The sequence below is a fragment of the Nicotiana attenuata genome, unplaced genomic scaffold, assembly GCF_001879085.1.
Source record: "Nicotiana attenuata strain UT unplaced genomic scaffold, NIATTr2, whole genome shotgun sequence".
NCBI classification, from domain to species: Eukaryota; Viridiplantae; Streptophyta; class Magnoliopsida; order Solanales; family Solanaceae; genus Nicotiana; species Nicotiana attenuata.
This window is the reverse complement of record NW_017670745.1, coordinates 209,044-216,191: the sequence shown is the minus strand read 5'-3', so window position 1 is coordinate 216,191 and position 7,148 is coordinate 209,044.

Below are 7,148 nucleotides of genomic sequence, written 5' to 3'. Positions count from 1 at the left end.
AGTTATATTTCATCATTTTGTAGTAAATCCATCCTTAAATTCGAATTTGGGATCAAAAATTGGAAGAAATTGGGCAAAACTTCATAGGCTAAACCATTGAGTTTTGAGTGAGCATTTGACCTCCGATTTGGGAGAGTTTTTATATGGTTAGACTCGTGAGAGTACGAGGATTCTGAAAATGTAAAAATTATTCGATTCCGAGGCGTTGGCCTGAAGGGCATTTTGGTCATTTCACCTAATTTCACGCCGTAGCTTTGAATTAAATAGCAAAACCAGTTGTTTGCGATGTTATTTATGATATGTAAATGTATTGAATAGATTTGGGCCATTTGGAGTCGGATACTCGTGGCAAAGGCGTGGTTTCTAGTTGATTTTGAGCCGGTTCGAGGTAAGTGGCTTGTCTAACCTTGTGTGGGGGACCTTTCCCCTTAGGATTTGATATGTGGTAATTGAGTGCCTTGTATGTGAGGTGAAGAGCACGTACTTGAGCTAATTGTTGAAAACCCGATTTTTACTTAAGATATTGAGACTGAGTTTCCTTCATATTTGCCTTGTTTTACTTGCAGTTATAACCTGTGTTAGATTAGAAAAGCATGTTTAGTTGATTTAACTTGTCTAATTGTTTAAGTTGCCTTGACTGTACTACGTGAAGCATGCTAGGCTAGTACTACCTGATGTTTGCCTTTTGTACTTCATTTCTAAATATCTTCTGGTTGTGGTTGCGCATTTACATTGGGACTACGGATGTGGGATTCCGGTAGCTCCCCACTTGTTTGTTTACTTTGGGACTGCGGGTTCGATTCCCGATAGATCCCCCTGCACATTTACTTTGGGACTGCGGGTTCGATTCCCGATAGATCCCCCTGCACATTTACTTTGGGACTGCGGGTTAGATTCCCGATAGATCCCCCTGCACATTTACTTTGGGACTGCGGGTTAGATTCTCGATAGATCCCCCTGCACGTTGATAGCTGGACTACGGGACGGTATCCCGCGAGATCCTTCGGATATACACATATGATGGACTACGGGAAGGCATCCCGGGAGATCCACTGGGCAGTTGAGAAAAGGACTACAGGACGGTATCCTGGGAGATCCTCATTGTTACCATTGGTATTGAGCTGTACTTATTCTGTGGTTGTTCCGTTCTTTGTGTATTTGATATTGCCTTGTTTAACCCGTCTTATCTCACTGCTGTACTCATTATTATTGTCAGTTTTGCATACTGTTAATTTATTATTATATTTTATCTCAGTAGGGCCCGACCTTCCTCGTCACTACCCAACCGAGGTTCGGCTTGGCACTTACTGAGTACCGCTGTGGTGTACTCATGCCCTTCCTGCGCATGTTTTTCATGTGCAAATCCAGGTACCTCCACTCAGGCGCACTATCCTTGAGGCGAGGAGAGCTACGGAGACTTCGAGGTATATCTGCAGCGTCCGCAGACCGAAGAGTCTCCTTCCTTATTCTATCTGTTGTGTCTAGATTCTATCATACTTTTGATGTAGACATTCTGGAGATTAGAGCATTTACAGTATTTCTATTAGCCTGTGGTTCCCGTGAGTTTCCGGGTTTTGGGATTGAGTTGTAGACTTCCGTATTTCTTTTGAGTTGTATAGGCCGAGCGGCCTTATATGCAGTTACTATTTTAATATGTCTAGCTTTATTTAACCGTTTCGCAAGTTAGGTTGTTATTTACGCATTGTTAGGCTTACCTAGTTGTAGGAACTAGGTGCCATCACGACATGTTCATGGAGGGTGAACTGGGGTCGTGACAGATTTCTAATCTTTCGTGTGCTAATATCCACGCGATCTTCATAAATTCAGGCGACGCACTCCGAATCGCCTAACTTTTGTGGGCTTATCAGAAACGACCTAATGAACAATAGTCATTGCTTCGCCATAATTGTTCCTCATTTTTTGGCATTTTAGGACCCTAAAAGAGAAATTCAGAAGGATTTTTAATTTTACGTGTGCTAATGACCATGCCATCTTTCATCAATTCGGGCGACGAGTTCTGAATCGCTTAAATTTTTTTGGGCCCATAAGAAACAACCTAATGAAAAATAGTCATCATTTTGCCATGTCTGTTCCTCGTTTTTGCTGTTTTAGGACCATAAAACAAGGATTTAAGACTATTTTTAATTTTTCATGTGCAGATGTCCACGCCATCTTCATGAATTCGGGCAACGATCTCGGAATCACCTAATATTTTGTGGGCCCATCATAAATTACCTAATGAACAATAGTCAGTGCTTTGGCAAGACCGTTCCTTGTTTTTTGTCGTTTTAGAACCATAAAACAGGAATTTAGGACGATTTTTAATTTTTCGTGTGCTAGTGTCCATGCCATCTTCATGAATTCGGGCGACGGACACCGATTCGCCTAAATGGGCCCATCAGATACAACCTAATGAACACTAGTCATCGCTTCGCCATGACCGTTTCTCGTTTTTAGCCTTTTAGGGACAGAATCCTGGGTGGTTTCCAACTTTTCATGTGCTAATGTCTATGTTATTTTCATGAATTCGGGCGACGGGCTCCGATTCGCCTAAAATTTTGTGGACCTACCAGAAATGACCAAATGAACAATAGTCATTATTTCGTCCTGACCGTTACTCATTTTTTGACTTTTTAGGACCATAAAACAAGAATTCAGGACGTTTTCTGATTTTTCGTGTGTTAATATCCACGCCATCTTCATGAATTCGGGCGACCGGCTCCGAATCGCCTAAAAGTTTGTGGGCCTATCAGAAAAGACCTAATGAACAATAGTCATTACCTCTCCATGATCGTTCCTCGTGGCGTTTTAGGTCCTTAAATAGTAATTCAGCACGATTTCCAATTTTTTGTGCGCTTATGTCTATGCCATCTTCATGAATTCGGACAACGAGCTCTGGATCGTCTAAGATTGTTTTTGGGCCGATTAGAAATGACTTAATAAACAATAGTTATCGTTTCATCATGATCATTCTTCATTTTTTGCCGTTTTAGGGCCATAACTAGGAATTCAAGACGATTTTCAATTTTTCGTATGCTAATGTCCACGCCATCTTCATGAATTCGGGTGACGGGCTCCAAATCGCCTATTATTTTGCGGGCACATCAGAAACAACCTAATGAGCAATAGAGATCGTTTTTCCATTGCTATTCCTTTCCTTTTGGAGTTTTTAGGACCATAAAACAAGAATTCAAGACGATTTTCAATTTTCCGTTTGCAAATATCCATGTCATCTTCATGGGTTCCGGCGACGGGCTAAGAATCGCCTAATATTTTGTGGGCCCATCAGAATGACCTAAGTGAATAATAGTCATAACTATGCCATGACTGTTCCCCATTTTTGGAGTTTTAGGGCCATAAAATAGGAATTCAGGACGATATTCGATTTTTCGTGTTTCTAATGTCCAAGCCATTTTCTTGAATTCGGGCGACGGGCTCCGAATCGCCTAAGATTTTATGGTCGCATCACAAACGAACTAATGAACAATAATCATTGATTTTCCATGACCGTTCCTCGTCTTGATGTTTTAGGGCCATAAAACATGAATTCAAGACGATTTCCAAATTTTTCATGTGCTAATGTCCATGCCATTACATAAATTCGGCCGATTGGCTCTGAATCACCTAAAAAAATTTGGGCTCATAAGAAAGGACCTAATGAAACGATAGTTATTACTTCTCCATAACCGTTTCTCATTTTTTGGCGTTGTAGGCTAATAAAACAGGAATTCAGTATGATTTTTGATTTCCCGTATGCTAATGTCCATGCCATATTCATGTATTCGAGCGACTGACCCCGAATCCCTTAAATTTTGAAGGCCTATCAGAAACGACCTAATGAATAATAGTCATTGCTTCTCCATGACCGTTCATCATTTTTTTGGTGTTTTCGAGCCATAAAATAGGAATTCTACAAGATTTTCAATTTTTCGTGTGCTAATGTCCACGTCATCTTCATGAATTCAGGCGATCAGTCTCGAATTGCCTATAATTTTGTGGACCTATCAGAAACGACCTAATGAATAATAGTCATTGTTTCTCCGTAACTATCCTTAATTTTTGGCATTGTAGGGCCATAAAACAGGAATTCATCATGATTTTCGATTTTTCATGTGCTAATGCCCATGCCATCTTCATGAATTCGGGCGACGGGCTCGAACCGCCTAAAATTTTGTGATCGCATCAAAACGAACTAATGAACAGTAATCATTGTTTTGCCATACCGTTCCTCGTCTTGATGTTTTAGGGCTATAAAACAGGAATTCAAGACGATTTCTGATTTTTCGTGTGCTAATGTCCATGCCATTTCATAAATTCGGACGATTGGCTCCAAATCGCCTAAAATTTTATGGGTCCATCAGAAACAAAAGAGTGAACAATAGTCATTGCTTTACCATGATTGTTCCTTGTATTTTGGCATTTTAGGGCCATAAAACAGGAATTCAGGATAATTTTTAATTTTTATGTGCTAACGTCCACGCCATTTTCATGAATCAGGCGACGGGTTTCGAATCGCCTAAAATTTTGTGGGCCCTTCAGAAATTACCTAATAAACAATAGTCATTTCTTCGCCGTGACTGTTCCTTATTATTATTATTATTATTATTATTATTATTATTATTATTATTATTATTATTATTATTATTATTATTGCGTTATAGGGTCTTAAAATAGGAATTCGGGACGATTTTTAGTTTTTTGTGAGCTAATATCCACGACATCTTCATGTATTCGGGTGACAGGATTTGAATCTCCTTAAATTATTGGGTCCATTACAAACGACCTAATGAACAATAGCCATTGCTTCGCTATGATTGTTCCTTATTTTTTGGCAATTTAGGGCCATATAACAGGAATTGAGGAAGATTTCCAATTTTTCGTGTGCTAATGTCCAAGCCATATTCATGAATTCGGGTTCCGGGTTCCGGATCTCCTAAAATTTTGTGGGCCTATTAGAAACGAGATAATGAACAATAGTCATAGCTTCGTCATGACAGTTCATCGCTTTTTGGCATTTTAGAAAAATTGGAACCTAAGACGATTTTTAATTTTTCGTGTGATGTCCACGAAATCTTTATGAATTCGGGCGACGGGCTCCGAATCGCCTAAAATTTTGTGGACCCATCAGAAACGATCTAATGAATATAGTCTTCGCTTCGCAATGACTGTTCTTCATTTTTTTTGCATTTTAGGTCCATTAGACAGGAATTGAGGATGATTTCCAATTTTCCGTGTGCTAATATGCACGACATTTTCATGAATTCGAGGTGACTCGTTCCGAATCTCCTAAACTTTTGTAGGTCCATCAGAAACGACCTAATGAACAATACCGAGGACTCAATGATTATTCGTTCGCCGGAACCAGAAGTCTTTCTCGGGAGCTAGAGGAAATGCATCTCAGGTTTGCTTCGCCATGACCGTTCCATATTTTTTTGCGTTTAGGCCATATAATAGGAACTCAGGAAGATTTCCAATTTTGCGTGTGCTAATGTCCATGCCATCTTCATGAATTCGGGCGACAGGCTCCGAATCTTCTAAAGTTTTGTGGGCCTAGTACAAACAATCTAATGAACAATATTCATAGCTTCGCCATGACAGTTCCTCGATTTTTGGCGTTTTAGAAAAATAAGAATTCAAGACAATTTCCAATTTTTCGTGTGCTAATGTCCATGAAATCTTCGTGAATTCGGGCTCCGAGCTCCGAATCACCTAAAATTTTGTGGATCCATCAAAAACGGCCTAATGAAAAATATTCTTCTCTTCGCAATGACTGCTCTTCGTTTTTTGGCGTTTTAGGGCCATTAGAGAAGAGTTCATGATGATTTCCAATTTTCATGTGCTAATATCCACGGCATCTTCATGAATTCGTGTGACGGGCTCGGAATCGCCTAAACTTTTATAGGCCCATCGGAAACGATCTAATGAACAGTAACCATTGCTTCGCCATGACTATGCCATAAAATAGGAATTCAGGACGATTTTTAAATTTTCGTGTGTCAATGTCCACGCCATCTTCATGAATTCGGGCGACGGGCTACGAATCGCCTAAAATTTTGTGGACCTATCAGAAATGACCTAATGAACAATACTCATAGCTTCGCCATGATTGTTCCTCGTGTTTTGGCATTTTAGGGCCATAAAATGGGAATTCAGGACGATTTCCAATATTTCGTGTGCTAATGTTCACGACATCTTTATGAATTCAGGCGACGGGCTATGAATCGCCTAAAATTTTGTGGACTAATAAAAAAACGGTCTAATGAACAATACCCTTCGCTTCGGGATGATTGTTCCTCATCCTTTGGCGTTTTTGGACCATTAAACAAAAATTCAGGACGATTTCTAATATTTGGTGTTAGGCTTCTATGGAGAAGTTTTCTTCCTATTCAGCGAAGTGGATATGCTACTATAAGAGTTGTAAATGTTGAGCAATATGGCATGACCGTCACAAGGATAGATGTGCATTAGATGGATGATTTGGATTGTGTGAAGTTGCGTATTGGTAAGGTGATATGGTGGATGGATGATAATAAGCATTGTAAGCTCTCGGTTAATGTAAATTTGACTGAGAGTGAAAGTGGGGGAGCTTACGACCCACGTTCGGATCATCTATCTATATAGAATAACAAAAGCAAAACTCTGATAGGCTACCAAGTGGAATCCTCACAATTTAACGCATGTCAAAAATTAGGACAACTCTCCAAGATAGTTGGAGTTTCAAATTGATTCAAACTACAATTCAGGAAAATAAAATTTAACTATTTGCACGATTGAGTTTTTGCACGATTGAGTTTAATACTCCACGATTGAGCTTTTGCAGTTAAAAAAAAACAAAAAAACCTCCCACTTTCTTAGTTGGCAGTTTCAACAACTATCCATTCAAATTTGCAATTATTCTTTTACAAATAAAAGTGAAAAAAAGGAGGAAAACAGTAACTTCTTTTGTCGTCCGTTTTTAGTCAACAACTACTCACTCAAATTTGCAATTATCTTTTTATAAATAAAAGTGAAAAAAAAGGACAAAATCAGTCGAATTTATCCCATGACTGGAGGTTAAAAAATAATTTTAAATAATAAAATATTTACAAAGAAATAGGGGGGAAAAAGAAAATAAACACCTGATACAATTCAAAAAGAAGCTCCCCCCC